We start from the raw sequence: 10,467 nt of genomic DNA, 5'->3' as shown, positions 1-10,467 counted from the left end.
GACAATCACCCGACCTCGAGGTGGAACCTTCTTCTAGCGAAGTGGTAATCTTCTCGACACCACTAACAAGGGTTCTTGCTCCATGTAGAACGGGCGACACCACTAATAAGAAGTCGTTGTTCCGTTGTTGATGATCCGCTTTCGTCGGGATCCTCCGAAGATCGGACCTAATAGGTGAGAGGCAAAGATCGTCCAACCCACGTCGAAACCTAAGACTCAGAGAAACTCAGATAAGAGAGAAGTTTCAAAACTCGCAAAGATAAGATGAGAAAGAATTGAGGTAAGGAGAAAAATCAGAGCTAATCAGATCTATCCAACGATGTTTTAGAAAAGAGGTTGGACTCTCTAAACTCAACGACCGTTGGCAAGGTTATCCTAAAGGCTGGACTAGTGGGGTACCGTCAACCTGATGCTCTGATACCAACTTGTGACGCCCCGGAACCGGTACCATGAGGATCCCAGCGAACCCGCCGAAATCCGCACGATATCGATTCTAGGAGACGCACCACCAAGCGCCTCGTACACGCCGAAGCATGCACGCGATGCGGGTGGAATCAATCACGAGTAGTAATCATTACAACAGGATTACAATAGAGCCCACAAGATACATATATATTACAACAACGACTCCAACGAGTCAAGATACAAATAGATACATACAAAGATCCAAATCATACAGAAGATCAAATACATCCGAGTACGGACAAGATACAAATTGGACTAAGAGTCCTAAAGATAACCAGTGGCGTCCATAACCCTGCCAGGCCAAGCCGGAAGGGTAACCTTGCTAACGTCGTCTTCATCGAGCATATCTTCATACCTGCCCGGTTATATCCCGTAGAAGCAGCAATAAGTACGGGTTCGTACTTAACAAGACTTCAAGACGTATAAGCATTCGTCAACCAGCCGTCCTTTGTACTTGAGGCACGCAGGGGACTTAGAGGACGCAAGAGGAACGTCATAGACAATATGGTGGGGTTAAGCGGCAGCGCGCAAGCACTAAAAACCTATAGAGACACTCTACAACATTCGTGTACCAGAGAAGTGGAGAGAGCGCATAAACTAACAGTTCTATACTCTGCAAACAAAACACAGCCGATGCGTTCCCCCTTTGCCAAGAAGTACTTACAAAGGCACTCACACGGTTGTCAAGTTTTAACCATTTATTATTAGAGTTATGCTAACTTACTACACAAGTTATTATGATTGAAACAACAGGTGTAAGTTGTCTATGGTCGAGTCATACAGCTCCAAGTCGTCCATAACCGCGGACGCGGCTTATCGATAAGATTTTACCCTGCAGGGGTGCCCAAATGTGCCCACACGCACGATCAACCCAACCTAGCAAGGGAAGGATATCACGACACGTACTCTCCTTCACGACAACAATGTCCAGGAAGCCACCTAACCAAGTTGAACCCGAATCAAAGTCCAGCCGTATCTCCGAGACGGACCTAGTTGTTTGCGACCACGACTTCCGAGGGTCAAAACACACACTGGGGCGAATGACCCGCTTCAGCACGCGATAAACGCTCGTGCCGCACCTCTACATGCATACCAGAAACAAGGGATACAAGGCACCCATGGGCTTCCCAAAATAAATAAGTAACAAGCTGGCATGCACGCAAACAACAAATGGTAAAACATTGCAAACTAGTTGTGGCCACTGGACAAAGCTATAGATTCCGGTAGTGGTCGAGGGGAGACCCAGAAGCATACCCACGTGTGGTTAGAGCGCTCAGTCTCGGAACAGATAACAAGAACTCGGGGTCCTAAGCTTTAAAGAAACACAAGTGAGCCGTCACAAAACGATCAGCTGACCCACCGATGCCTCCGCTTTACAACCATTAACAAGTAACCATGATACCCTCAACCGATATTAACATGTAGTATGTGTCATGATTCCCAACAGATAATCGATAAGATAGCGGTAACATTAACGAGATATAAACAGCACTAGCATGCACTACGACTCGCAAGGCAGACACGAAACCAAACAATAGCTGTAGGAGGTTGGTGGAGGCAATATAGGTTGCTTGAGGTAACAAGTGGAAGAGACACGTGACAAGAACGCAACTCAAGGATAGCATGAGGGAGAAGGCAAAATAAAATAGGTGAGCGACTTCTGCAGGGGCAGGAGTATAGGGAAAATGCTTGCCTGTTAAAGCTTGCCGAGGAACATCCGGAGAACTTGCCGTATCTCACCGCACCACTTCGTGATCCTATCCGGGAAGAAGCAAATGCTACAACAAGCAACGGATGCAAGTATTACTACTACGGAAGAAGAACCAAGCATGATCAAGATGATATGCATGACATGGCAATTATGATGCGATGCAGCCTTATCCAATTTAAGCGGAGTCGGAACCCCGGACAAACAAATTAGAATTGAAGTTGCATTTTCTACCGGCAAATTTAAGGGTGGATTAGCATAGCAAACATGGCAGGGGTGAGCTACATCAAAGTTAAATGGAACCGGGAGAACGTTTATATAGTATCCCACATATTCCATATGTTACATATTAGGTGATAATGCAAACTACCACGAAATTTTATGATGCATGGTGCAACAGCAAGCATGGATGGCATATTCATGTTCTTCACATTTTTCTGATCAATTTTCATATAAAACACTTTTTATTTCGAGTTATAGTTTAGGAGATATGATTTTAACAAGATATGCACATATTCCGGGATTTTCAGAAAAACAGAAAAAGGTCTAGAACTTCTCTCACCGAGAGGAGAGCTAGCTGCAGAGGCTGACGCGCGGGTCCGGGCGCTGCTGACTGGGCGGGGGCTGCTGACGAGGCAAGGGACCGCGAGTTAGGAAGCAGGAACATGCAGGGGTCAAAGTGCAAAAGCTTCAGATCTGGATCTGGGGAATTTTCTTACCCAGGGGAGAGCTAGTCCAGGTCGCTAACGGACGGGGCCCGCAGCCACGTGGATGTCAGCGTGGCAAACCTTCCGTGCGCACGCACGCAAGGTGCTCGACACGGGGTTGCCGCGCGCGGCGAGGGGAGCGGCGGTCACCGCGGTCGGATGTGGCGCGTTCGGGCGTTGCAGGGCACTTCCGGTTGCGATGAAAGGCGCGTCGGAGGCGCCTGGTCGGCGCGGACCAAGAGAGGGCGACGCCATCGTCGGGGAGGCGTCAGAGAGGCACTAGCGGCAAGCAGCTGCGGACATGGCGTCGGCACCAATGGTGAGAGGGGAAGCAAGAAGCCAGGGAGGGGGAGATGATGACTAGAAGACGCGTCACCTTCCCAGGAAGTCGTAGGTGTGCTCAAGGAGGCCGGAGGAGGAGCGAGCTCGCCGGAATCGACGTCGGAGCGCGGTGACCGGCGCATAGAATCGGCGATTTTGCCGTTGATTGGGGAAGAACGGGGACGATTCCTTGCAGGGGAGGATGAAGACGAGGACGGAGCATCTCCTGGTGGCGTCGGTTTGTCGAGGGGACGGCCGGAGCGACGGCGCCATGGCGGGCAGTGGTGGTGCTGTGTGGTTGGAAGAAAAAGGGGAAGAGGGGAGATGGCGGCGCGAGAGGGAGGAGATGGTAGGGTTAGGGTTTCTGGAGGCCGGTAGATAAAGGGGGAGGGTAGGTGGTGGAGATGCGGTGGTGGCGTGGGACAGCGAAGGGCGGAAGGGAGGACCACGGTCACGCCGTGCTCGTGCACGAAGAAGACGACAAGCAACACATACCGTTTCATCCAGGAAAACGGGCCAAGATGGGTTGGTGGTGGTGGGCTGAAGCGAGGAGGATTGGGCCGCCGGGGGAGAAAGGAAGAGAAGGCCAGGGAGAGGAAGTCTACGGGCCAGGGAGGGAGAGTGGTCCAGGGTTAGGGGTTTTCCTTTTTCTTATTTTGATTTGAAAACTGTTTTGAACATATTTTGAAAACCAAACAGAACAAGTCAAGATTTATTTCGAAGTTTGAAAATATTTAAAATATTTTATTTTGTTTCGATTTTAGGGTTTTGTTAGAATGAAAAGACGAAGGAGGTTTTATATAGAAACCATATATGAGAGGGGAAACCAAATAGTTTTTAACTAAAATAATTTTCATTTGATAAAATCTTGTGGATGAGATGATGCATGATGCCATGATTATGCACAAAAGAAAAAGAACAAACAAATCTAATATGGGGTTTTTCCTGGGTCGCTACATATGGGCCCCACTTTAATTTGGCATTATGCTTTTGAATTTTCTCTTTTATCTGTTAAACTAACAGATCAACCCAACATTCTCCCCTTTGATCGTTAGTTTTAACCTCATTCGCCCATTCTCAATAGGAATGATAAACCAAAGTGACGTGTTACAATGGCTAATGAAATGCTACTAAACCTCAACACTTATGGCATAACAACCTATCTCGAAATGGATAACATTTTACTTATTGGGGTGGTTTCTTTAGTGGTCCCTTTATTCCAGAATCATTTGGCTTCGAGTAATCTTATGCGGCAACATCCTCATAAAGATACTAGGTGGTAAGCCTTTCGTTAACGGATCCACAAAAAACATACAAATCATATTTATATGTTCAATATCAATAGTTTGATCCTGGATTCCATCTTTCACAATAATAAACATATTATAAATGGTCTTGGCAACACCATTTGACTTTGTTGTTACTCGCATAGAAGACTGTGTGTTCATATTGCAGTAAGTGGTTTTGAAATCTTGTCTACTACCTTAATTTCGGGAAATAACTTTTGACATACAACCTTCCATATAGCCTCTTAACATGCCACATAATTACTTGCATCATTTAATGATGCCATATTTGTTATTTTGTAGCTTTTCCACGATATAACTCCATAGTCGAGGGTGATGATGTGACATGACGTGGAAACCATAATATCCACACACCTTGCAAAACCAATATCTGACTAAGCCACACAATAAAAGGTTACCATAGATATTAATGAGCATGCAAACTTTATTGCCATGCATGGGCTGCAAGATCTTTTTGATATCTTTTAAACTTGTTATTTATTTGCCAATTATCCCGATCATAAATAGGGCACTAGTAAAAATGCCCGTGCGTTGCTACGGGACAAAACAAATAAAACATACAAAAGCACTTTCTCATATAACATTATAACATCGTGACAATTGATCCTTCTACCGTTTCTCCTTTCCAATTATCACACGCATGCGCAACAAACAATTTATTGGAGGGAATTTCTCATTCATCTACCGAGCTCTGCCAAGATTGATCAAAATAACCCAGCTCTAATCTCTCGAGCGTTATCACAAATTCAATATATATACCCCGCTTCGCCTTCCTTTCCATTTGTTCCTCCTGTGTGTCACTCCTCAACCTTTAGCTTTAGCACCGCAGAAGACCTCGTAGTGTTATCGATGTAGGTCACGATGGTGCACATAACACACCTAATGATCCATTGATAAAAAGAGAGGAAATTTAATAAACATAGATCATTCAATATTGCATGACAATGAAGTTAATCTCTAGAATGTTGTTGATACTCGGTATTGTCTCCTGACTTCTTTCATTAGAAAATCTCACCCCGAGTTTAGAAAGTTGTAAAGAAATGGAGAGTATAATACTTGGTAATCGATCAAAATATGCAGTACCACACCCATGAAGTAAATAATATATAGTTGAGCAAGAATATTGACCAAAGTAATTTGATATTATCTAACAACCAAGAGTAGGAAACGGCCCAAAAGGGCAGAGACCTCGTTGACGACTTCGTTGCCATTGTCCATGTGATTCAGTAGTTCTGTGTTTCTCCTTCTGGATGATGGACTTCTTTGTCTTCTATAAAGGAAATACACAGAGAAAATTATATTTGTAGCAAACAAAGGACAAAACCATTCTCAAGCGAATATGAGAAGAAAACCAGGATCTAAGTGGCACCGTGTTGTCGACCTTGATGGAGAAATCGAAGAAAGTTTCACCAAATCCTCCTGCGGTGATGCAGACACATAAGAGGAATGAAATCAGTGAGTATGTTCTTGAGGCGTTTAGGAGCAGGCTCGTCGAGGTTCCTGGTGAAAGGTTCTAGATCCTCAAGGAATGGCAATCAGCTACTGCTGCTCGCGTTCTAGCAAACCTGCACAAAATTAACCTGGATGGAGGTCAGCAACAAATGATTTAGATCAACATAACCCATCACCCAGTACAAAATATTAATAATTTTTTCATCCCTATAATTTTTCGAACCTTGGTATTAGAGCAAAAAAGCATCAATATTTTTCCATTGCACAGAAGAAAAGACAAGTAAGACCATAAAAAGTGGTTCAACCTTTAAAATATGGGTAGAACGCTTTAATATAGCTTGAAATCACTTTGCTGCTTCTCAAATATATATACTGTCATAGACAAAGATTTAAATAATACAAACAAAAGAGCAACGAAGAAAGGGCGTTTACAGAATGGTGTCATATTCTTGTGATGCACCATCACAAATACCTTGTATATAAACTATAGCTGATCCACAGAACTGAGCAAAGCCCTATTTGTACAACTGAAGTAAACACAAAGGAAGATAATGATAGTTTGACTATATTTGATCTGGAATCTGCTCATGGCAGACTCTTGCTGTCACTTAGCTAATAGTCATTGCATAAAGAAACACAAATCTCAACTGGAATACAAATATCTTGCAGCATGCTGAATATTTAGCAGACATTAGCGACTATTCAATAAAACGACCCAGCGTAAAGTGTAAGACAGTAAAAAAAAGGAAATTAGGGGCTACCTTGAAGTGCGCTGAATATTTATCATGCATACTACAACAACTCACATTGATGATAGGTGTATTTCGGGAGATACGCGCCCACGGGTTGCCGCAAACGGTAAGCGTGCGGATGGGTCGTGCTGCTGCCGGCGGGAGGGGCAGGCCGTGCATGCGCACCCACTCATCCCTAGATTCTCCCAGTCCCGAATACACTTTACGGGCAACTTTTAGATCATATTCTACGGCCAGAGTATTAACTTGTTGCTCCCAGTCGTGAGTACATTTTTTACCAAACAAGCAAATGTTAAGAGAGCTTCGGGCCTAGTGTTGCTTATAACATACACAACATGTGGATCAACAACATAAGTTGCAGAAGGAGTGTAGGATTAAGAAACTTATATTGAGGGGAATTTTCACGAAGCATGTGGACATCTTATTATATGCTCTAGGTAGAAATCAGATTCCTCCCATCCCCAGGCAATCCTGCATACCAGTTGTACACAAGGAAGAATTTTTTAGTATTCACAGATGAAGGCGGATCTTAACAATCAACCTGATAGTTCATATGGATATTTAATTGACTTCAGCCTCTTAGAAAATCATCATGTTTTTCTAGTGAGCAGTTAAAACCAGCTCAGACATGTAAGATTAAACATGCCATAACATTAAGATTCCGAGTCAAGTGAAATGATGTGTAAGACCAAGCAATCCGAACAAAGACAGGAAACAAAAGGCAAATGTGTACCTGAAACATGAATGAATTTCACATTCAGGGATTGTGCTAGCAAAGATAGCTTCTCAGCTACATGTATGAAATATGATATACCACGTTCTTGAAGTACCAGACTTACAAAGAAACATCAGGTCAAAGGATTCAAAGGCACTTGATTCGAGAAAATAAAAGATTATAAGGATAACAATAAAATACCACCTCTTCACGTTCATCGCCCATCAAGTTTCTACATGTTCCCATACGGAATGAATTTACTCTATGAAGAAACATAATTTCACTAATTTACACATGTGAAATAAATAAAAAACAAGCAAAGCATGCCTACTGTGCCACGCCTGCCTTTTCTCCCGGAGGTAAAATCACAATAACCTCGCGCCTCAGCACCATTTAGATGCATGTTTGAATGCGGAAAGAAAATGTATGCCTCTCAACTCGGCGCTGCATATATACCGCATCACCGTCGCTCTACAAAGCTCTCAAGGAACACATCCCGCTACTTTGTAAACTGGTGTCAAGTGTCGATTTTCCACTAACCTGGACAACCATGCAGCATCAAACCAAGCACACTGAAGGGAATAAGGTGAAAAGGGAGGATCATGCTAGTGAAACCTAAGCTTCTTACTGAACATTTGCAATCTAGGCATAGTGAATGGAGAATAATCCCCACCCCCTTCAGAAGTGCTGCACCTTGAGTCCTATAAGAATAAGTGAATAACTCCACTGTTGGACTAAAAATTATTCTGCAGGATCCATTTAATGAACTCGGGTCAGATTATGAACAAAGCCGAAGGAAACTCAGTTGCCTAGTCATTTATTACCTTTATGTGAAGGATCAGTGACAATGAAACCTAAGCTTGTACGCAATCTCCGCACAAGACTGAAGCTGGGTACAATAGACTTCTTAATTAGCTCGACACAATAGTTTCAGACTTTCAGTACTCTGCCCCAGAATAAACTTGGTGGCAGGTATATGCTAATCAAATAATAATCCTCATTGCTTCAGAAATGATGCACTTCAGTAACAACTTGGTAAGCATTCGCGTAGAGTGTAACCCAAATCAATCATACGATAGCATGAAGATTACATCCATACTATTCTGAAATAAAAATGCACCACCAACTAAGATATCTTCTCAGCTACATGTATGAATATATGATATACCACATGCTTGAATGACAACCCTTGCAGAGAAACATCATGTCAAAGGATTCAAGTAAGAGGACTTAAAGGCACTTGATTGGAGAAAAATAAAAAAATTAAGGATAACAATAAAATACCTCCTCTTCGTTGTGAATGATGCATGTTCAGTCCTGCCGCTTCATGCGAAAAAGAGCGGAAGAATAATTCCATGATTCCAGCCTCAGTTCTTGAGAAAAGAAATTACCCTGTCAAAAACAATACCCACTATATTTCTAATGTGGTAGCAAATAATGCATTGCAGCAGAAACCATACATAAATTATCAAGTACATCAAATGTTATTTTGAACATTTCAGAAAAAGGTTCAAAACTATCTAAAATCTGATGACTAACAATCAATCTTTTGTGGCCATATTTGAGGTTAGCAAATTCATAACGTCATATCAATCACAGACTCATGACTCTCAAATGACCAAAGAGTTTAGAGAACATGCATATAAGATACTATCTACGAAATGAAAGCGCATACCGAGATCATATGGTGTATACGGAAGTTAGGCAAACATAGGCTGATGATTTAGCACTACAAACACTGAACATATCTAATATCTGCAGTTGATATTGTGAAAATGGGACTTACAACATTAACCGATGATGGAAAAGATAAATAAAGCTCGAGCAAAAAGAGACCACATCAAATCTGTACCCATGTTTTATTGAAATACACATCAAATCTTCAAACCATGAATTAACATAGGAGAGGGGACCCGGCGAGTGGCGTTGAGCTGTGCTGCGTCAACCCCTCGGCGTAGGAGAGGGGATCACGGATGGCGTCGCACGGGAGGCGGAGACTCGCCTGCGGATGGCGCGGACCAATAAAAAAAATACGAGAGAGAATAATACAGATTTGAGTCTACTGATAGGAAACTGAATTCCCATATCTCATACACGGATCAGTACGGCCGTACTGTGGAGGTTGGCGATGGCGTTGGAGATGCCGAGCACAGTGTAGACGCCCCTGCCGCTCACGGACGTGTCCCCACTGAGGAGGCGCTTCGCGATCTCCAGCTGCCACACAAAGAGGCGACAGGGAGGGAGAAGGCTGGACGGCCTCCACTCCATCTCAAGGTCGTCCGGCGTCCGGAGGGATGCGGAGGAACGGGAAACTGCGGAGGCACGTGAGGATGCCGCTGTTCGTGGAGCACAGGATGTGCACGGCCTAGTCCAGGTCGATGGTGGGGTACAGGTCCAGGATCCATGGCGGCGAAGATACGTGATCCATGGCGGCGAAGAGATGGGATCCATGGAGGCGGGGAGCTCGGCCCGGATCCATGGTGGCAGGGGCGGGCGGCGCTGGGCTGAGGCGGCGGCCGCGGACTCGATGAGATCGTTGGGTCGAGGACGACGAGGGTGGCTACTCCCTTCTCGCTGGCCACCGCATACAGGGCAGTACATGAAACTGGGCCAGGCCCATAATAAGGCGACAGACGGAGCGGGACGATTGATCCACCAAGCGAACGACGAACGACCAAACGTATCGGCAGAATACGGAACAACTTCCTCTTTTTTAAGTAGTGTAGATATTCATTCTCGAATACATATGTTGCTTCTGACAACTGAAGCATAAGGAACCGACATTGTCCGATCAGTTTAGAATGGTTCCTTGGATAATTAAATGTCCACCTTATCGACCTTAACTTTAGTAGCAGGTGAGAGGAAGTACTGGTGCATAATATTTTTCTTTCGTACTCCATCAACCTATTGTTGGAGATATGCCCAAGAGGCAATAATAAAGTGGTTATTATAATATATCTTTGTGTTTATGATAAATGTTTGCATACCATGCTATAATTGTATTAACCGAAACATTGATACATCTGTGTTGTGTAAATAA

The 10,467-nt window shown here is 43.9% G+C and overlaps 1 long non-coding RNA gene across 1 annotated transcript; it reads right to left on the bottom strand.

Moving 5' to 3' along the window:
- Positions 1–8,079: 8,079 nt before the first annotated feature.
- LOC124686839 lies at positions 8,080–8,748 on the bottom strand. Its single transcript, XR_006997958.1, has 3 exons — positions 8,712–8,748; positions 8,252–8,316; positions 8,080–8,128 (listed from the first exon to the last, which is right to left on the bottom strand). It is a non-coding gene; the product is annotated as an uncharacterized LOC124686839 (long non-coding RNA).
- Positions 8,749–10,467: the final 1,719 nt, after the last annotated feature.

The sequence above is a fragment of the Lolium rigidum genome, chromosome 2, assembly GCF_022539505.1.
Source record: "Lolium rigidum isolate FL_2022 chromosome 2, APGP_CSIRO_Lrig_0.1, whole genome shotgun sequence".
Taxonomy (NCBI): domain Eukaryota; kingdom Viridiplantae; phylum Streptophyta; class Magnoliopsida; order Poales; family Poaceae; genus Lolium; species Lolium rigidum.
This window is presented reverse-complemented; position numbering and strand designations above follow the sequence as displayed.